This window comes from Camelus ferus, chromosome 11 (genome assembly GCF_009834535.1).
Source record: "Camelus ferus isolate YT-003-E chromosome 11, BCGSAC_Cfer_1.0, whole genome shotgun sequence".
NCBI lineage: Eukaryota > Metazoa > Chordata > Mammalia > Artiodactyla > Camelidae > Camelus > Camelus ferus.
Genome location: NC_045706.1, coordinates 59,271,788 through 59,293,248, shown reverse-complemented (window position 1 = coordinate 59,293,248; position 21,461 = coordinate 59,271,788). Strand labels below are relative to the sequence as shown.

General features: G+C 54.8%; 1 protein-coding gene and 1 long non-coding RNA gene across 4 annotated transcripts in view; both read left to right on the top strand.

The window, feature by feature from the left end:
• GRID1 (glutamate ionotropic receptor delta type subunit 1) overlaps window positions 1–21,461 on the top strand; it is a 611,661-nt gene that overhangs the window by 6,876 nt on the left and 583,324 nt on the right. The gene's annotated exons all lie outside the window — the stretch shown is intronic.
• On the top strand, window positions 46–19,910 carry LOC116667223. Its single transcript, XR_004324038.1, has 5 exons — window positions 46–194; window positions 666–668; window positions 6,189–6,193; window positions 11,382–11,386; window positions 19,901–19,910. It is a non-coding gene; the product is annotated as an uncharacterized LOC116667223 (long non-coding RNA).

The window sequence follows — 21,461 nt, the reverse complement described above, 5'->3', positions numbered from 1 at the left end:
TGAAGAAAACAAGAAACTCAGCTTTGGCTTGCTGGTCCTAAGCTTTATACCTGCAACTTCTTCAGGCTGGTTTTGTACAAGCTTCTTACAAACTACCTTTAGAGGCAGTTGGTCTGTTGAATGTAAAAGATTGGATCACTTTTAATACAATATGCATTTGGTGAGGATTTAAAGTTAGCAAATGATAAACGGAAGTGATGTTTAAAACTCTAAAAATGTTGTATCTCAGATTTAGTTGGCAAAGTCCGTATTAACAGTAAGTGTGAAAATTTGTCTTCTAGATACTAGAAGAGATACTAATTTGTTAAATAAAAAAAATTTCATATTGCTTTAAAGTGCCTGCGAAGGAAATGATTACATAAATGCATAAATGCATAAAAGAACTGGCTGAACACGAGTCTCCTCCGTTCCCAATATTACCTTTTACTGTAAGTAAAAGACTTCAGTTATTGACTATGCTGTAGATACATCTGTCATAGAGAGGAGAGATAACAATTTAGGGAAGAGGAAGAAAAAAGGAGCGTATGTGAGGCAATATTCCTTTTAGTTACAATAAGCACAAAAGTGTTTCAGGAAGACAAGGTAAAAACCATCCAAGTGTAGCTTGGTGTTCACAGAATAAACCAGTGAAACAATGAAATAAAATGAAAAGAAAGTGCAGTGAGTTTGTTGGTGTCTCTCTGATGGTCTTGATTGTATTATAGTGGGCGCTCTTAGGTGCCCTTCCCCTCGTGCTCCATGACATCTGCTAGATGGTCTCCCTCCTTGACACGTCTGGTAGCTTCCTCGGCTTCCCTTCAGAATGAGAGGTCCCGCTGAGGTTGAATTTTTGTAGCCCCTGCTGGCAGACCCATTGTTCTCTCTGGGAAAGGCTTTCTTTGGTCCCTGCCGGGAAGACACTGCCAGCATCTCCCTAAGTGTGACCTTAGTGTCATTAAAGACGCTTGCAGGCCCACCGCCACCATACCCATCCACTCGGCTGCATTATTTTTTCTCTTGGTGCTGGAACAAATTTTACCACAAATTTGCTGGTTAACAACGGACATTTATTATCTTATAGTTCTGCAGGTCAGAAGCCTGACGTGGGTCTCACTGGGCTAAAATCAAGGTGTCATCAGTGCCAATTCCTTCTGGAGGCTCTAGGAGAGAATCCATTTTCTTGCCTTTTCAGCTTCCGGAGGCTGCTTGCCTGCCTTTGCTCCTGGCCCCCTTCTTCCATCTTCAAAGCCAGCTGTGGTGGGTGGGGTCCCTCTCAGGGTGGGTCCCGTCTGTCCTCACACCTCCGCTGCCTCTGGTTCTTCTGCCTGCCTCTTCCCCGGACCCTTGTGATTGCATCGCCCCCCCCCCCCCCCCCCCCCGCCGATAATCCCGGCTGATCTCCCTGTCTCCAAGCCAGCTAATAAGCAACCTTAATTCCACTACAACCTCGATTCTCCTTTGCCATGTAGCCTGGCATGTTCCTGGTTCCGGGATGAGGACGGGGATGTCTCTGTGGGCCTGTGGGTGCCTGTTGTGGCCAGGGCGTGCTGTGACCCTTCCCTTTCTTCGGCACGATTGGCTGCCCTCTTGCTTACTGGCTGGCATCCTCTTGTCACTTGGGGTGTATGGCCATGGTTCCCTGTCTATCAGACTCGCTCTGGAGGTGGCACACTGTAAGCCTGCAGGCCTCTACAGACTTACCTGTGCTCTCCCACGACACCCTGACTTCCTTCCCTGGGCCTGGAACCTGTCTGTGCCTAAGGAAGATCCTAGAGGAATGTGCTTTGTGAATAGCCAGACTGTTTCAGTCTGTGCCACCCATGCAGGGCCATGACCTCTGTTTCTTTGAGGTTGAGTTCTCCAAACCCCCTTCCTCTCCCCATCCTCCACCCCATTCACCTAGAGCCCAAGGCCGGGGTCCTTTCAGAGGTAAGGCTGCCACCCAGGGGCTCTTGCCTGTGACGCTTCAAACCAGAAGATGGCTGTGGCTGTGACTGCAGGTGCTGATGGCCACTCAGTAGAGCTGGGCTGGGGACGGACGGGGAGCCATCTGGTCCCCTCTCTGGATTTCTTACAAGCCTGTGGCTCTGTAAGGGAATAACTGCCCACTTCCCTCATCTGAACTAGCAGGCTTCAGAGTTTCCCCTCGTTCTAAGGTCACACACAAGCGTGCACACAGAGACACACACACACACACACACATTTTATAGACTCTACTCCTGCCCTCCCCACATCCCCATATTTTGGTTCTAAAAGCTCCCTTTCAGTATCTCTAATGCCATGTCCTTGTCCCCAGATTGGGAGGTTGGATGTAGCTGGCAGTGAATAGGTGGGCAGCCTATGCCAGGCATGTGGGGAGGAGGCCACGGGTCTAGTGAGACACTTGTCCTCATGCTGCCTCTGAGCTGCCATTCTTCCCCTTCCTGGTGACATGGGAACTTTAACAACGTTCCTGTCTAGAGCGGAGTGGGGGCCATTTCTCCAGGTTTCTCAGCCCTAGGTGTCCTCCTTAACACTCAAAGCCGCATTGTGGAAGGGCCAACAGACTGTAGTTGCCAGGTCAAAAATCCCCTAGCCTTGTCCCCTCCAACAGCCATCTCCTCTCTTTGCACAGCCTTTTCACTACCCAGAAAATGCTGTCACCTAAAAACGTGGAACAGTGAGTCTGTGCTGCTTATTTCCAAACCATTTCTAACCCAGCCTGATCCCTGGATGTGAATCATTTTAGACTTGACAACCCAGGGAAGAGCCAGTTTGTCCCTACTCTTTGGTTTTGTTCTGTAGTTCCTTTTGTATCAGTCAGGATAGAGTAAGTTATGCTGTCATAACAAATACTCTCCAAGTCTAGTGGCTTTAGCATAGCACTCATTTATCTCCTGCTCATGCTACTTGTCCATCGTCGGTCAGTTAGGAGCTTGGCCCATCATGATCACTCAGGTTACATATTGCTAGTTGCTATACTAGAGGGAAAGAGAGCTCTGGAGGGTCTCCGCCTGGATGTGACACATATCACTTCTATTTATAACTAGTCATGTGGTTCCAACTAGTCTTAAGGGATCCAGGAAGCACAGTCCTGCGATCTGCCTAGAAGGAGGAGAACGAAATATTTGGTGAATGACACAAATATCTACTACTCAATTCACATCAAAACAGCCCTCCCATTTCCTTGCTGACTCATTAAAATGACAACAATGAAACAAACAAAAAAAAAAACCAAAAAGAATTGTAAGCACTGAATCCTGGTTGGACCAAATGCGTGGCTCCTGTCAGTTCCCCTTTGCCCACTTGTTTACTTGTGCCCCTGCTCCAGAAAGCACTGGGCAGCCCTTTGGTGTAGTGGGTAGTCAGGAACCCTGGGTCCCCAGCCCCGCCAGGCTCTCAGGAGAGAGCCAGTCTTGTATCTACCAATCCTGTCCTCTGTGAACTAGGGTCTAGACAGGCCCAGCTCTCAGATGACTTGGGCTCAGCGCTTCCTAAGTAATGAGGTGAAGATTGGCATTCCAGCTCATCTGGTGCTGGCACCAGCACCCATGGGCCCCTACCGCTGGGCTTCAGCAAGCCTGCACTTCCTGTGGACTCAGCAGGCCTCCCTGTGACCCTGTTTATTCTTACAGACACCTCCTGCCCCCACTTCCCACACAGCAGCACTTCTCTGTCTTTTGCTGCAGCATCGGGCTGGAGTGGAGACTCACCTCTGCCACGGGCTGTCCTGTGACAGCTCCCCTCTCTGGGAGTCTGGCCTCTCTCAGAGGCATGGGGCTCAGGAAGGCATCTGGGTCTGTGTTCCATATCCCATCAGTTGGGTTCTCTAAGACCTTCCTCCCAGCCTATGAATAGCCAGTTTCTGGCTGATGGCCACAGGCTGGGGAGAGAGAGACCCTGGGTTCTCCCTTCTGGGCCGGAAGCACAGGCAGGGTAGCTGGGAGGTGATTAGATGGCCCTCTTCTATCTGTTTCTGGGCCCAATCTGTGGGCGGGGCAGACTCCCAGCGGGTAAAGCTGGGAGCTGCCCACTGGGATCCAGGGCGGTCCTCATCCCAGGCTGTGCCTCGTCCTCCAGCCAGATCTGGGGCATATGGCCCTGACTGGCCTTGTCTACCAAGCTTGCTTCCCTTACATTAGTTCTTTGCCAGACCCAGCAGACACAGCCAGATGCTGCAGCTCTGTCTCTGCCTGCCCTGTTCCTGCTTCTGCTCCCAGCAGTGCTCGGCCTGGCCCTGCCGTGCCTCTGCATGAGAACAGACGTGGCGTCCGCAAGCCGATGGGGTGGGGGTGGGGGTTGGGCAAGAGTCTTGCTGCTGTCACATGCAGACTGGGGTTCCCGATCCTGCTCTGTGTCTCACTCTGGGCAGGTTACCACAGTTTTCTTGAGTGGAAGTTGGGGTTAATGACACAGAGGACCCTGGGACGGTCAGTGGAGGAAATGCACTAAAAAGCCCAGTTAAGGGCCAGGCACAGAGGTTGAGATGGTTGCTGTAGTGCCAACCTGAGTGGTCCCAGGGGACTCTTGGCCTCTTTCCACTTCCTGACCTGGGCTGGGCAGGCTCTCCCAAGCCCTGCCCCATTTAGGGGAGCTGAGAGTTGATCCCGGCCTTGCTGGTGTCCCAGAAGAGTAGGGAAGCAGGTTAATATTGATGATGTGACTCACATGGAGGCTGTCTGGAGCCACTGGTGTGGGCTGGGGCTCTGGGAACCTATAGCCCGTCGCTGCATGGAACTGCAGTCTTGCTGGAGCCTTACTGTTATGAGTGCGCATTGGGGCCAGAACACAGCCAGCCTGGCCCAGCCCCCGAGCAGCCTGCTGTAGAGCCCATAACTTGCTCTATTTGGCGGGCAGGGGTCAGGCAGAGCCTGGTTCAAATCCCAGCTCTGTGACTGATCTGCTGTGTGGTCTTTAAAGGTCGCTTGCCCTGTCCAAGCCTCAGTTTCAGTGTCTGTGAAGTGGGGCTACCTCAGGGTTGTGGTGATGGATCTAGAGAGGTGATGTACGCATGGCAGGAAGGAGGCCACTGGTCAGCAGCTGTCCACTGGGTCGCCCGGCAGAGGTGTGCTGAGCCCTGTGCTGGGGTTAAGGGTGTGGGTGGTGGCACACTGTACCCTAAGTAGCCCTTGGTTCTCTCTGTGTCCTGGCTACCATTTGCTCTGTTCTCATGTTCCCTGGACAAGGGTGCATGACTCTCCTTGGTCTCTGGGCCCTGCCTGGGTCTACCAGCCCCCAGGTCAGGGCAGAGACATGGACCCCGCTGGCTAGACACCATCCTCCCTGGGCCCTTGGCTAGAGCTCTTGGCTCAGCCTGTTCATGTGCCAGCCCTGACAAGGCCTGAGCTGAGCCCCTGCAGGCTCGGCCCAGGCCTGGCCTGGCAGGCGGTCTCCATGCTCTCTCCTCCCCATGCAGCCCTTCTGCTCTGTGCAAAGGCAGAGGCATTAGGTCTTGCCTTAGCTCTGCTCCTGGACTGGGGCTGGGGGCTTTTTTCCCATCCTTTTGTCTAAGTACCCAGAGGCCTAGGAGGAAGGGTGGGGCCACAGTCTGGGCCCTAGTATGGGCTCCAGGCCCAAAGCTCTGAGACCTGAACTCGGCACTGGACTGGGCTTCTGGGGCTTGTCTCAGTGGTACCCATTTTGGGAGGCCAGTGCCAGGTGCTGAGGGGCCCTGAATTGGCTCAGCCCCAGGGTCCTGGCTGCCTTCCCTGTCATGGCCGCAGACATCAGGTGCTGCTCCCCCTCAGCCCTGGGTGATTCCAGGGCCCCTGCCCTCACTTGCCTCTCCCTCCCTCCCGGGCTCTTACTGAGGGGGTTGGCCCCCCAGGGCCTCAGGGCCCACACGTGTGGGATGAGATCCCTGCAGCTCCGAGGGCCATTACACTGGGATACACTGACCTGAGGCTCTCTCCACCCCTCAGCCCTTTAAATGTTTAAAGACAGCCACTGTGCCTGCAGACTTTTTCAGGCTTCACACCCTGCAGCCTGAATATTTCTCACTTGGTTCTCTTTTTGATATGTTGATTTTGTTCCTGCCCCTTTTAACACACAGCATCCCTGATGTCTCCTGACAAGGGATTTAACTTGCTGACCTCAGCTTTACCACCCATAAAATGGGGACAGTGGTACCTCCCTTAACAGGTTGTCTCAAAGACCAAATGAGGTAATAACAGTGGAGAACTTAGCTGGTGCCTGGCACTAAAGAGGCGCTCAGGAAACAGGAGCCACAGTTACTGTCCTCGTGATGTCTGACCAGTGCAGAGGGAGAGGCATGGTCACTGCTGGTCCTGGATGCTCTGCTGACTCTAATGAAGCCCTAGTGAGTACTCCTGCTATGGGGTCTGGGTGAGTCTCAGGTCCTTGAGTCCAGGGCTTTTGCCCAAGAAAGGGTGATGCATCAGAGAACCCCTCCTGGAGCCTGTGCAGGTGACTGATTCCAGTGTGTGACTTCACACCTGCTCCTTTAAAGTCCAGCCTGCTCAGAGCTTGTGAGTCTCACTCATGCCTTCCAGAGGGTTGCCTCTCCTTCCCAGCCCTGAGCCAGCCCGCAGGGTGTCTGTGTCTCTCTTACCCACCTCCAAAATGCTCGGCAGGCTGGGCCTGGGCCAATCCCGCTGCTCGGCTCCCCAGCTTACTGCGTGGCTCCACATGGGGTCACTGGCCAGTACGCGTGGGACACGGCATCTTATCTGTGGGGAATCACTGATGTACCACTAACGGCTGCATTTCTGCCCCAGACTCCATCCTGTGTTCTGTTTCTACCCATGTACGCTCTATATATGGACTTTACAGAATCACAGCACATAGGGTCTTCTAGAGCCTGGACTCCAGGCTGTCCATTCCTCCTTCCTTCACTGTAGAAGCCTTGTGGGCAGTCACCTGGGTGGCCCCGGGAGCCAGCCCAGGAACCTCACTGAGGGGAGGAATGTGGAGTGCTTGGCAGCTGTGGTCTAGTACAGGCTCCTGGTGATGGCCTGTTAAAAAGCGGAGGCATCTCTCAATACCCATTGTCTATGGACCCCTGTGCCCAGGGCTGTGTGAGCATCGTCTCGGGGAGCGTGGGGGAGTATACAGAGAGCAGAGGGAAGCAGGGGTTGCTTCGGAAATGTGAAGGAACCTCGGAAGCTAAGCAGGGTTGGGCCTGGTTAGTACTTGGATGGGGGAAACGTGAAGGATTGGTAGCCGAGCCGGCATTCTCCCTGTTCCTTGCCTGCCCTCCCACTATGCACGTGACCCTCCCCCTATCTCAGACCTTTGTCCAGTTCTCACCACCTCCACCGCCACGTCCCCAGCCTCAGCCTGAATCCCTGTGGTCACTTACTGTTCCCTGCCTCTGCTCTCCCTTCCAGGCCTCTGTCCATGCAGCAGCCAGCGTTACCTGAAAAATTAATTCAGTCACCTCCCTCTCCTATTGAAACCCTTCAGTGGCTCCTTGCAGTACTGAGAATAAAATCCAGACCCTTTGTCAAAGCCTGCAAGCCACCAAGTACCCTGACAAGGGCTGAGCTCCCCTGCTTCACTGCCGCCACTCCTCTTGACATCTCTGCTTCAGCCACCTTGACTTTCTTCCTGTATCTCCAACAGGTGAAGCAAGCTCCCACCCCGGGGCCTTTGCACATGCTGTCCACCCCCACCTGGAAGGCTCTTCACATGATAGGCTCTTCCTCAGCCTCAGCTATTCCTCAGATCTCACCTCCTCAGAGAGGCTCCCCTTGGCTCCAAGTAGGGCCCCTCCCATTCCCTGACAAAGCCTTCTTTTCCTTCTTTGCCAGCTTCCCCACCTGCAATTATGTTATTAGTTTATTTGTGAGGAGCATCAGGTCTGTTGAGGGCAGGGACTCGTCTGTCTCATTCACTGCTCAGTTCTTAGAGCCAAGCCTGGTGTGCCGTGGGTCATGGGTGCTCAGTAAAAGCCCCTGGATGGATAATAGGACAGACGGACAAATGGGACCTCAGTTCTGTGAGGCCCCCTCAAGCTCAGGGTCTTGCCTTCATGCTCAGAACCACTCAGGGCCCCACAGCATGTGGGGCCTGCAGGCTTGTTGCATTTATAAGCAGCCCCGTCCTGCCACCTTGTGCCAGCCTTTCTCTCCTGGTCAGCTTCTGGATTTGAAGATCTCCCTCCTGGCAAGAAATGATAGGAGCTGATGGCACAGCCTCTCCCTGGCAGTGGCCACTTCCGTGGGGGATGCCAAGGCCCAGCACAAAGGCTACAGTCACAGTGGGGGTGTTTTCCATGCTCACCAGCTGGAGCGGGGAGTAGTTTTGGGGGACCCATTTGTGGAAGGTGTTTCCCCACCTGAGCTGTTCTGTCAGGAACTCAGGGCCGTTGGCCTGTTCATCCCCTCTGACGCGTGCCTGTGGGGCTGGGAGAGGGTGGTGAGGGAAGGGAGGTTCCCCAGGGGAAGCAGATGCTCGCCCTGGGCTCCAGGTGCTGGCCTTGGGGTCTGCGTGTGCTGATTGATGCCTGGGTGTTGGGTGTGAGCAAGGACTTGGGTTCTTCCAGATCCACTCTTTTTTTTTTTTTAGTTGAAGTGTAGTTGATTTACAATGTTGTGTTAGTTTCTTTTGCATAGCATAGTGATTCAGTTATATACATATAGAATTTTTTTCACTGTAGGTTATTACAAGTTAGTGAGTGTAGCTCCCTGTGCTCTACAGCAGGACCTTGTTTATCTGTTCTGTATGTAGTAGTTTGTATCTGCTCATCCCACACTCCCAATTTATCCCTCCTCTCTGCTTTTCCCCCTGGTAACTATGTTAGTTTTCTGTGTTTGTGAGTCTCTTTCTGTTTTGTAAAGAAGTTCATTTGCATCTGGGTTTCGATTCTTGTTTCCCACCTGGGAATCCTCTGGTGTGCTCGGGAGCCCGCCAACTCTGGCCTCAGTCTCCACATGTGTGAAATGGGGATGGGAAGGGGAAGGGGGAGGGAGAGAGGAGCAACTGGAGGTGTGGGGTCGGTGAGGCTGGCTGCTCGAGCTTGGAAGGGTGGGCACTGCCGACCCCCCCCACCCCCGCACCCCTGCAGCAGCTGGTGAGCGGAGCCCATTTGCAAAGATGTAGCCGCCAGCCCTGCCACATTGGCCTCTGAGGAAGCAGGAATTAGAAGCCTCCTGGTGAGCCAGGGCTGAAGGGGCTTTGAGGCTCTGCAGTTGTTAATGATGGAATCCTCATCAGGAGCAGCCCGCAGAGCGTGGCTGAGGGTCTGACTGTGTTAGCTCCTGGAACGTCATTAAAGCGAGGACAGTGGGTCTGTGATGAGTATCAGCGCCCGCTGAGCAGTGCTGGCGAGTGCTCCAGGGGAACGTCTAGATGGCGGGGTGCAGCTGGACAGGGACTACATGCCAGCTCTGCTCCAGCCTTGCCTCTGGGACATTCTTCAGGAAGCCCTCCCTGGCTACTCTGTTCCCTGAGGGGGCTGGAGCCTTCTCTTTGCGGCCATGCCATCCCGCCCATCTCCCCACATGTCTTAGGGGTTGCCTGTGGGGTCTGGGAGCACAGGCACCATATGTGTTACCTCTCAGGATTCCCAGCAATGCAGGGCCAGAGCAAGTGTTTGTTGAGTGGCTGTGTGACTGTACCTGTGGCATGTACATGTGTGGGCCTGCAAACACACAGGAGTACTTGCCTGTGTGTTCAGGTGAGCTCACAGACATAACACCTGCAGATGGGCTGAGACCCTGGTGGTGGGTGGGTCCAAGGGTCATCTGCTTAGAGAGCCCCTTCCTGTCAGGACCCCACTAAGACAGTGACAGGGAGACTGAGCTATGGTGCCCTGGGGTGTGTGGAGAGTTTCTGCCTCACATGTCTGGGAGGAAGCGGTTGCCCCCATGTGTGCTTGTGGGACTGCTAAGTTGGACCATCTGAGAATAACACCCCCGAGCCTCACACCAGGGAATCCCGCCGAGGGTCTGAAATCTCCCTCTGTGTTAGTTATATTAGTCATATGGGTGTCAGGAACAACTGTACCAGCCTAAGCAAGTAGAGATATTTATCAGGCCATATAATGGAAAAGGCCTCAGGTTGTGTAACTTCAGGCATGGCTGGATCCAGAGGCCCAAATAGTACCCTTGGGACGTCGCCTCCGTTTCCTCACCCTGTCCCTGCCTTCCCGGGGGTGGGCTTCCCTCCCAGGCAGCCCTATCCGTTCAGAGCCCCCAGAGGCTCCCAAGGTCCCAGAATCGCTGCTCATGGGCCTGGCGGGGAGACAGTCTCCTCCGGATCAGTCCTGGTGCCAGTGGAGTGGAATGTTCTGGGGCCGCCCAGTCCGTGGGCTGAGAGTGAAAGGGGCAGAGCGGACATGGGTGGGGTCACCTGAAGAAGAGAAAGGAAGCTGGGTCCACACAACACCAGCGTGCCCTCCGCCTTCTGTTTGCTGCCTCCGGAAGTGAGAGCGGTCATGCATCATGGGGCTTCTCTGCCCATCCCCAAGGTGCTCTGGGGATCGGGGTTGGACTGGAAGCTGTGGGGCCACACCTGGTGACTGGACAGTGGGCTCCAGGAGACCTCAGACCTCGAGGACTTGAAAGCTCTCTGGTGCAGGTGGGGTTAGGAGGGAAAGAGCCAGGCTTTGAGCTCTGTGCTGTGCCCATGGGGGCAGGGAGGAGACCTGATGCGGGCTGGGCAGTGTGGGAAGGCTTCCTGGGGGAGGGACACATGCTGGCCCAAAGGTCAGGAGGCTTTGAGTAAAGGAACCGAGTGCTTCAGGCATGTAGGAAAGAGTGAGCCGAGCTGTGGGTGGCATTTGTGGCAGTGAGGGAAGTGTGGGGACCAGCCTGGTGGGGTGGGGGTGGGAAGAGGGGAGGGAGCTTGGGATCTGACCCCCTCCCCTCTGGGTGTCCTGAGGGTCCCCGTGGTTGTGGTGTGACCAGAACCTCCCTTCACACCCCTAAGTCCTGAAGGGAGGAGGACCTGATGGCGAGGAGGTGGAGCACACTGCTCTGTGGCCTCCTGCAGGTCCTGGGGTGTCTGCGGTCCTTCCCCTCACTGTGTGTGATGTCAACGTCCTGTTTCCAGGAAGGGGGTGGGGCTGGTGGGACTTGGCCTTACACACTGTGCCCCAACTTTATATGTAGCCACAATCCATAACCTTGGCCCCAGACTCAGCCTTTTCCACCTGGGAGGGTCTTTCCTATCCCCACACCCTGTTGTGTGCAGGGCTCTCTGCTGCCTTCTGGATGGCTCATTTGTGGTCACCCCTGAGAGCTCACTCAGGTGCTGAGGGAGGGGAAGAAGTCCTAGGTTGGCAGTGAGAGACCTGGCTTTGCCCCTGTACCCCAGGCCAGCTCTGCTCATCCTTCTGTCTGGTAGGGACTCTGCCCCAGGCTACCATGGACCCTGGGGGGCTGGACTGACCATGGAAGAATTAGGAGTGCAGGAGGCAGCTGCCTTAACAACAAGGGCTCCCGCGTCCTCCTGGGCAGTTTTTGTCCTGCTCTGAACCACTAATTGAATAGAAATCCTCCACACCATGAGGCAGGGCTCTCTTGGGCTCTGCCTAATCTCGTTAGGAAGTCCCCTGACAGTCTCATTAGGCGGCTGGCTGATCTGAGAGGTTTGTCTCTGCCACGGGGTGGTCAGGCCCCTGAAGTCTGGACCTGGGATCAGGCCCCTACCCTGCTGCCCTCTAAACACAGGCTTAGGCAGAGGTGAGGCTGCGTAGCTCTGCTGGCCACCAGCAGTCCTTACTCAATCGGTTACGGTTTGCTGGACTTAATTACTTTAAAATTATTAACTTCAGTTGGAGAAAGCAGGCGGTAGGGGTCGAGGAAGAAATAGGAGCCTCCTTAGGGGCATGAGGCTGGGCAGGCTGATGGGATGGTTTCTAGCTGGGCCAAGACCACTCTCTGGAAAAGCTCAAGCAGGTCATCCATCCTGCCTGCTGGGTGTGGCAGGGACAGACAAGTAGGCTAAGAGTATGATCTATGCTACAGGAGAATGAAGCCAGCCCAGGAGCCCTGGGCGCACAGCTGGGGTGCCTAACCTAGCCTGAGCTTGGGAGCAACCACGGAGGGCATCCTGGAAGAAGTGACTCCTGAGCTGAGTCTTGAGTGGGCAATGGTGGTTGGTCAGGTGAAGAAAGGGAGGCCGGCACTCCAGGAGGTATAACAGCTTACGCAAAGGCTCAGAGGTATGGGAAGGCAGGCTCTGTATGCTGTCCAGGGTTGCTGGGCATAGATGGAGGAGGAGGCTGCTGACAGCCTGGCAGGCCTGCAGGGATCTTAGCACTTCCTTTCTGTGGTCCTGGCCTCTGCAGCAGGCACTGGGAGCAGGCTGTAGACCCTAGAGGAGACGTCGGGGCCCAGAGCTATATACTTAGATCTAGGGGAAAGACTCATGGGGGTGGGAAAACCCAAAGGGACAGTCAGGTCCCTACACTCCCTTCCCCCTGTGGGGCTCCGTGCTCTGGGCTCAGGGGCCGAGGATGGAGGCTTGTCCTTGAGAGTGGAGTGCACCCTGCTTGAAGGTTTCAGGATTTCTGCATGATGTGGCCCACCCCTGTAGCCTAGCTCCTGCCTTCCATTCCCACTACTACCTGGTCCCCCATGGGGAGGGGGAGAGGAGGGACAGGCTGCCAGGCTATTCTGGGGGTACTGCCTGGCTCCCATTCAGGTGGGGAGACAAAGGCCCAGAGCCCCAGTTTCCTGCTGGTGGGTGTGGTAGCCCTGCTCCTGTCTTTGCAAGCTGGGCTGTTCTCAGAGTCACTTTATTACATATGCTGTTAAGACGGTGATAACTTAAGCATCCTTGCATTTCACAGCTGCTAAAGCTAGAGGCCCTCTGCCCAAGCCCAAACCAGAACCCGGGACCCAGGCGGATGTGCACTTTGGAACATGTTCTAAAGGAACAGGAAGCTTGAACCAGGGAAGCAGGGAAAGCGAGTGCAACCTGGGCATTGCCCCACGTGGGGCTTATTCTCACTGGGCCGTCCAAGAAGCTGTGCAGACTGTCTGCCTCTTGTCCTGTCCTCCTGGCGAAGGGGGTGATTAACCACCAGCCCATCCCAGGTGAGAGTATCCTGCAGACATCCCCTCCCCAGCTCTTCCAGGCTTGCACAGCTGCTTTAGCTGGATAGGCTCCAGTGGGTGCCTCGTGTGGTGCCATCAGGGGGCCCTCTGGCAGGGGAGGTGATGTTGCCGTGGTACACCTGTGTGCAGCTGGTCACCATAGCAACAGGTCTAAAGGTGGGGTGAGAGGATGTGACATGGGCCACAAAAGTTGTCTAGAGACTCAAATTCTGCCAGACTTCTTAAAATGGCCTAATGGTGAAGTTTTAGGCATCAGGGCAGGGACCTCCCTGATGTCTGGAAGTCATATTCTGTAAACATACTTTGGTCCCCAAAGGGGCTGGTGTAGGAGAGACTGGTACCCTGATCTCCCCCCGATGCCTGATGGCATCACTAGACCTGGATGGCCTCAGAGGCAGCAGCTAGCTCTTGTTCGTCCCTGTTCCTCTCCCAGCATGGGGCACATGAAGGTTCCTGGTCAGTTCTGATTGGCGGAGGCAGGGTGGGGCAGTTGGGAGTCCCTGAATGGACTCTCACATTAAACAATAACCTAGCTGACCTTGAATCCCTCCTGTGCCTCTCGCTGGCTGTGTGATTCAGAGCAGTAATTCCACTTATGTTTCTGAGCCTCAGTTTCTTCATCTATAAAAATGGGAACACTTACATCTACCTTGAAGAATTGTCTATAAAGTTCAAAGGAATGGTATATATACCGGGCATGCATATAGTAGGTGCTCATTTATTCCTTGCCCGCATGTCTTCCAAGGGGTGACTCTGTGCCACCCACTGTGCTGGGCATGTGTGAGCACAGCAGACCCAGCCCCCATCCTCAGGGATCTCAGACAGGTGTCATTGCCCAGGCTGCGCCCCGGGGATCCCGATTTCACAAGCCAGGGGACGGCCAGGCCCGGGTGTTCTGTAAGAGCTTCCTGGGTGGCACTAATGTGCTGTGGGGCCTGCCTGTCATCACCGGCCCTTAATGATGGAGAGGGATGCTGAGGCTGGGCCCAACCTCCCAGATGCCTTCCTGCCTCCCAGGAGGTAGCTAATGGGGGTGCTTATCGCCATAGATCTCCTTCATTATAGTTCTCCCTGTGCTTCTGCAGTCCAGACTGTGTTCAGAAATGCACACCTCTGCTCCACAAGGAGGTGTCCCTGGCTGGGCCATGAACTGTCATTTGGTCCATCCCCCTGTCTCAGGCCCCTTGGTTTCCCTCCCCAGACACTGGGCTCTGGATTTCAGAGAGGACAAGGAGAGGCAGGCATCACTAACTCTGGGGCTGGGGTCTCCAGAAAGGACCTTCCCATCTTGGCTGACTTGGGGACCACCTCCTTTCCCAGTTTGGGGGCCTCAACCACCAGATGCTCTGTACGCCCAGCAGCTCGGAGCTGAAGATGGCTCACATTGTCTGTAAGGAATATTTCTCTGCAAGGAGTATTTTGTCTCATCTTATCAGTAAGGTGAAGCAGTGAAGCGGTGGTACGTGTGCGTTCTAATTTATAATTTTACAGTAATTTAAAAAAACTCAAGATACTGGTTTTCTTTCCATTAGTGAGATAGTGCCAGGCAGTAAAGCCCCCTGTCTTCCTATAATCGGATTTAAATTGTTTTAATTATACAGCCCATATTCTCCCAGTAACATACCATCTCTGTGAGTTAATGGGCTTTGAAATCTCCCTTTGTTCTATGCGCTGTAGATACAGATTTTTTTGGGTAAAATGATTTATTTTATATATAGAAACTCAGTAAATTAGCTATGAGGTAGCTTCAGATGAGTATTGTGAAGTTCTGTTATGTCAGAAGAAGGCAAATAAATGTCTACAGAAAACCCAGCCCAGATTCCTAGATGGAATTCTCAGCATCTCTCTGTCTCCGGAACAAGGTTTTAAGAGGACAAGTGATGCGCAGAGCTATCAGCACTGCTCTGGCTGCAGCAGAGAGAACATATAAAGTTCTCTTCAGTCAGGCTGTTAGAAAGGGAATATTCATTCATTCATTCATGCATTCATTTCCTCAGTGCCCACTGTGGGCTTGGCCCTGAACTTGGGGATACACAGCAAGGGAAGCTATAATCTTTATCCTTTAAGAGCTGGTGCTTTCCAGAGAAACAAGCATTTCTGTATATGACGCTCAAATAAGAGCTTTTCAGTGCTTCTCTGGATCGGGCTACTGGGCAAGGCCCACGGCTCCCAGGCCCCTCTTCTGCTGACAATCTCGGAATGCTGAGGAGAGGCACCTGGGTCTGACTCAGGCTGCCCCTGGCAGGGAAGCAGCGTGGCTCTCTAGGGCTTCCTGGAGGGTGGCCTGGGTCAGGCCAAATCTGTTCTTCAGATCCAGACCATCCTTCAGCTCTGCCCTCCCCACTCTGTCCTGGGGGCCTGGCCCTGTATCAAGACCCTCTTGGATATTTACAAGAGCCCAGCCTCAGCTCCGTCCACCTCTTAACGGGGCAGGGGTGCTGCCCCACTCAGGCCAGTGGAGTTGCTAGAAAGGACTCCTGGGTCCTGATGGCAATTGGCTGAGGATCTGTGTGTGTGCGTGTGTGTGTGTGCGCGTGTGTGTGCGTGTGTGTGCGTGTGTCTGCACCGGAGGCCGTGGGAGGCAGCCCCCCTGGTCCCCCTGGCCTGATGCTGAGGCGTTACGAGGATCAGCTGGAAGTACTGAGTGGTCTTTGTGCATGTCTGCCCTCTCTGTTCCTGATGCTGGCTGCGGCGGGCAGCGTGTGCAGTGGTGCCTCTGCCACAATCTCGGGGAGATGTGCCCTCCCGCCAGAGGGCGGTGAGACCCATTCCTTCTCCAGCGCTTTCTTCTTGTCCCTGCTTCTGGAGTCCATGGGCACTGTGTTTGGACCCTGCCAGCTAAGGGTCTCTAACAGTGGCTTGGGGGAAAGACCAGAATCCCCTCAAGTGTTGAGGAGTAAGCGGGGTGCACAGGTTCGGGAGAGCCAGCTGCCCCTCGCCCACACCAGCCTCTCCACTGGAACAGCCCAGAGCGATTCTTCTCTAACAGGCTCCTTCAGCACAGAACCTCAGGCTCAGGACCCCTTCCCACCCCATGCTAGGACTTCTAGAATTAGTGCCCTTAAATCTAGACCCCTTCACCAGGCTCACAAACTCCAGGTTAGCATCCTAGGCTAAAAATCTCCATGGCAAAGCCTCAGGGTCCAAACCTCGACATCAGCTCCTCAGAATAAGAGCTGCAGACTCAGAACTCTCTAGCCTGGAGCCCCAGTTTGGAAGCCACCCAGCCCAGACCCTCCAGGCTAATGTCCCCTGTTACAGAATCCCAGAACCATCCCTTTGAAGCCAGACCCAGGTCATAACCTCAGTCCCAGTGCCCCCTCTCCAGGCAGGCCAGGGTGGGGAAGAGGGGCGCTGCCCCACTGCTGGGGGTTCCACCTCTGCAGATGTAAATGCCGAACCCACAGGAGAGACCACGTGTTGTGGGATGTGACTGAGGTTTTGTGACACGCGGCCTCTCGCAGTGTGTCTGGTATTTACAGCTGGCGAGGAGTCCTGTAGTTCTCGAAACTGTAAGGAGGGAGATGCTGGGGCTGAGGGAGGACTGGGGGCTGAGAACCCTGCAGGGGATAACTGCTCACCTTCACTGGCTGCAGAACTGCACCCTTTAAGCTCCTTCAGTGAAATGTTACCCTGAGCAGGGGAAACGTGTTGGTGGGAGGGCGCACCATGAGTGCCCAGAGCCCAGGCATTGGGAGGGGTTGCGGCTGACATGGGCCATCAGCCACAGGGTTCTCTGCTGTCCTTCTGGCTTGTTTATCAGGTAGTGGAGGCCCTGGGTGACCTGCCAGCCTGAAGTACAGGGATCTCGGTGTCAGCAGTAGGATTTCTCTCTCTCTCCCCAGAGCACTGTGCTCCCTTTTTTCTTGTTTGAAGAGCTCATATTGAAAGATGGACCTGGGGGGGTCAGGGACAGTCCCAGCAGGAGGTGATGTCTTAAGTGAGGCCTGAAGAAGGACTTTGCCAGGGAAGGGAAGGGGAACAGCATGTGCAAAGGCTGAGAGGCAAAAATAGGGGTGTCCTGGGGGCAGAGGGCAGGGGTGTGAGGTGGGGGGTGGGAGCTTGCAGAGCCTGAGGAGCCTGAGGATGTGGGAGCCCTCTGAGTTTACAGGATTGGCGGAGCTGGACTGGATTTGTCTCCTGTAGGGGCTGGATGGGAGAGGCCCAGAGTTGAGGGGAGCTGGGGGTCCACCTATGGTCCTCAGTTACCAGGGGCCTGAACTAGGTGGGCAGAGAGTTTGGCCTTTCCCTTTCTCCACAGGCATCCTCCATGCATTCCTCCAGGGCCACCCCCTCCAGGAAGCCTCCAGTCCTCACCCCAGCAGCTCTGCTCTTCTGCCTCTGCAGGCTCTGGCTGTCCTGAATGCTCCAGCCGGCAGGGAGTTCTTGGCCAGTCTTTTTCATCCCCCTTCCTTTCCTCCTATCTTTCCTCCCTCTTTCCCTCCCTAATTTTTATTTTTATCAAAACTATACATGCAGAGTGTGGAAAGGTTGGCGATTTCCATGGGGTTAGAAAACCAGCGGCTCCCCTTCCCTGCGATCTTCCCCGCACCGGCAGCCCCTGCCCCCTCTTAGTGGATGTTGGCTGTTTACCTGCACAGTTCCCAAGAGCACCTCGGAGTGCACCCCTTGACTTTCCGGGTGTAGACGGCTCACTTTGGGGGCGGGGACTGTCGCCCCCCCCCCATTCCCCTTCCCCTCCCCCAGCATCGTTAGGGCAGATCGGCACCCCCTGGGAAGCTTTGCCCCTTCAGCCCTGCGTCAGCGTGGGCAGGGCCGAGTGGGCGTAGCCTTTGTCTTTCTTGTACCTCATTGTGTTCCCCCAGAGTTGATGACTGACTTTCTGGCTGCTTGGCGCTTCTTTTTCCGTGCATTTCTCACTCATTCATTCCCACGCTCTCAGCGGTCACACGCATGCTCTCTCGTTCTGTTCATTCACGTCGGGTGTGGTTTCCAGGCCACCTCCTGACCGTGTCCCCTGGAGCCTTCTGTCTCCCTCAGAGTATTGGTGGGGCTCACGCTCAGCTCCTCTCGTCTCTGCTCAGAACAAGGGCTCTTCTCTGACACTGTATAGAATTCACCCTGTTCCCTGTCCCATCCCCAGCACGCCCCTAGTTGCCCTGTTTTTCTCCGGGGCACTCACCTCCTTTGAATGTGCCATCCCATACCAGTTGGAAACTTTAGGGGGGCCAGAGATTGCTGCCATTTGGGCTCCTCATCTCTGGCACAGCCCCTGGCACACAGCAGGTGCCCATTCAGTGCGGGTTGCATGGGAGACTGAATACCTCCGAACTGGTTGCTAGACCCTGGTGCAGGAAGCTGCCCTGTGATATCCCAAGAATTGCCCCCTTCACACCTCCATCCTGAGGTCACTCCCAGTCTGCGGACTCCCAGCTGTCCTCTTCCTCTACACAGTCCCTCTTTCGTTCTCATAGGTTCCTCAGCTAGGTGTGGCCTGCCTTGCCAGCAGGGTGCTCAGTGTGGCCGTCCCTGAGGGCCAACTCTGGGTCCTCCTCCCCAGTGGGAGAATTGCCCCCTCCTCAAACCCCTGCCCTGTGCACCGGCAGTGCAGTTCTGCCTGCCTGGCTCAGCCGCAGAGTGCCTCGGGAACTCCCAAGCCCCTGGGAGCGTCAGGTTAATTAGTGTGGCTAGAGCCAGCTCTGAGTAATCACTGAATCCATCCCCAAGGAAAGGCACATGTCTGCTGTAGCCTCCTGCACGGGGCTCTGAGTTGCCCTGGCCTCTGCCAGCCTCAGTGGCTTCTCTGGTCCCTGTGCTTCACGTCTTCCTCCTCTCCTGCCCCTCCTGCAGCTCCCCCCAGGGAACTTTTCTCTTTGGGTAGGACTCCTGGGAGGCTCCTAGGAGATGCCCAGGTGTGGTACTGCTGGAGCATCTGTTTGCTTCCACAGACATTCACTGGTGTCTCTCTGGGCCAGGTGCTGTGTTGGGCGCCAGCTGGGTGATGGACATGGCACATGGAATTCGCTGTCTAATGGAGAGAGGGGGTGAGAGGCAACACTTTGGAGGCAGACCAGCTGGGTCTGAACCGCAGCTCTGTCGCTTATCAGCTCTTGACCTTGAGTCACTTACTTAACCTCCCCGAGCATCACTTTCCTCATCTACAAAAAGGGCATAAACATAGCACCTGGCACCCAGGGTGTTTGTGTGAATTTAAGTGGACACGAGATGCTAGGAAGTGTTTGCTGAATGTGGCCCCATCCTCATCCCCAACACACATCAGGGCAGCACCATGAGCCAAACACCTACCGTGTGCTGGGTGTTGTGAGGAATACAGAGGTGATCTCACCTGGCCTCAGAGTTCTAGGAACTCATGGTGGAGGGAGAGGAGAGAGGGGGAGGGCAAGGTGGGAGCCATGCTAGACAAAGTAACAGAGGAGCAGACAGAGCTGAAAGTTCAGATATGAGTGGAAAGTTCAGCTGGGGCCTGAAGGGTCCCTAACAGAGAGGCCTGCTGTGCTGGATGTTAAGGGTTGGGCTGAGCTTGGAAAAGGAGAGCAGGGGAGGCATCTTAGCTGTTGGGGTGGGCATCACGGGGGTCTGATGGTGGATGGACTCCTGACATCAGAGGGAGCAGCGAGCTTCCCAGCTGAGTACCAGTCAAGGCTCCTTCAGTTGTATGGGACAAGGATCCAGCTCACCCTGGATTTGCCAAAAGGAGACTCAGGGAAGGCTGGATCCTGGGCTTTGGAGTGGTCTGTTTGTGGCTCTGCTTGACCTCACTCTTTTGCTAGGCTTCTTTTATACGTCAGTCATTCTTCCTGCTTAGCAAAAATGCCAGGGGAAAGAGACCAGTTCCCTATCCACTCTGAGGGAGCGGACCCAGAGGCCTCTGATTGGCCTAGCTGGGGTCATATGCCCATCCAGGAACCAATCAGCACTTCTAGGGATGGGAGCATCCTGATTGGCCAAGCCCAAGTCATGTGCCAATTCATGGACCAATCAGTGCTACTGGGGATGGGACCAGCTGAGTGCTTCACTTCACCCAGAGTCTGTGTTGAATTGTAAGAAAAAGTTTCCAAAGGGAAAGAGAAAGGCTGTTAGCAGAGTAAGGTCAATGAGTAAATGCGCCGGTCATTCAGAACTGCAACTGCCATGGCCACTGCCAGGAGTAATTCCACCACGGCAGCTCTCATCATGGGCCTCTTGTCCTCACCGTGCTGTTTTCAAGGCTGGCCTGGGCCTCCCCTACAAAACAGCACCTTAATTACCTTCACAGCTCCAAGGAGGGCCTCAAAGGTGGATCAGTGTCTCCCCCGGACAGGGGCTTCTGTGGTGTTGTAGCTGGGGCTCAGCTGTGGTTGGGAGCTGCCTGCCCCTTACAGGACGATGTCTCTGGGGGAGGTACCCTGACCACTAGGGGAGGCCCCTCGGCTCACAGGTCACGGATTAGAGACTCCCAGCTCCTGACACACCCTGAGGCAGCCTCTGGTCCTGTCCCACTCACACTCAGTGGGGGCCTTTTTTGGGGGGGCCAGGCTGCATTCTTGGCAGCTGGCCTGGGCTTGTGGTCAGTCCACCTGTTGATTGATAAGTCAGTCAACTAGAGTGGGCCAGGCAGTCAGCCGGGCTGTGTGACAGGGTCTTTCTAGAATGTGTACAGATGAATGGGTGATGGTCACAGGAAATAAAACAACTGTCAGAAACAGTTTATAGCCGTGTTCCCATGGAGCCAGGCCTGGTTATGACTTTGCATGTTGCTGCCTGGCAAACGGGATTTGTCACCTAATCACTGCACTTTAGTACCTGTTAAGAAAGGCAGCCCTGGGGCTAGGCTGGGGAGGGGGTGGGCACCATGGGGCTCCAGGCCCCAGGGGATGCTGTGGGGAGCCAGTCCAGGACTAAGAAGGCGTGGAGCCGTTGCAGGGGGTGGGGGAAGGAAGCAGCCCTACTTGTCACAGTGGAGAGGCCAGGCTGTGGACATACACTTGGATTTCTTCTTCAGCTGCCAACTTGGGCTCTAGAAGAGCCTCTGAGCCATCAGACTCCATAGGCTGTGACTGTGCTTCAGGAATGTTGACATTCCTGAGGCCCTCACTCCGTGCCCTCCTGTCTCTGATGTATCACAGTTCTTTCATTTCAATCACCAACCCCCTCTGTTGCCTAAATATGTACTTGACCTGGGCTATGGGTTCGGGATTGTAGTGGAAACTGATTCACATCTGCACATACCATCCTGAGCCCCATTAGTGTTTTCTTACTTAGTGCACATGTGTCCATTTTATTGTAAGCACCGTGGAAAAAGCTCCTTTGGAGACACAACATTGAACTTACAGTCTTGTTAAACTCCTAGGAGGGCAACCTGAAGTTGTCCATGGCCATCACAGTCTTTAGAAAAGTGAAACAGCCACTGCCACCTTCCCGGCTCCAGTCAGGGCCGACATCTGTGATCAGTAGATGTGATGTCCATGTGGCCACTGGATTTCTGTCCCCTTGCTGGCCACCAAAACCACGCTC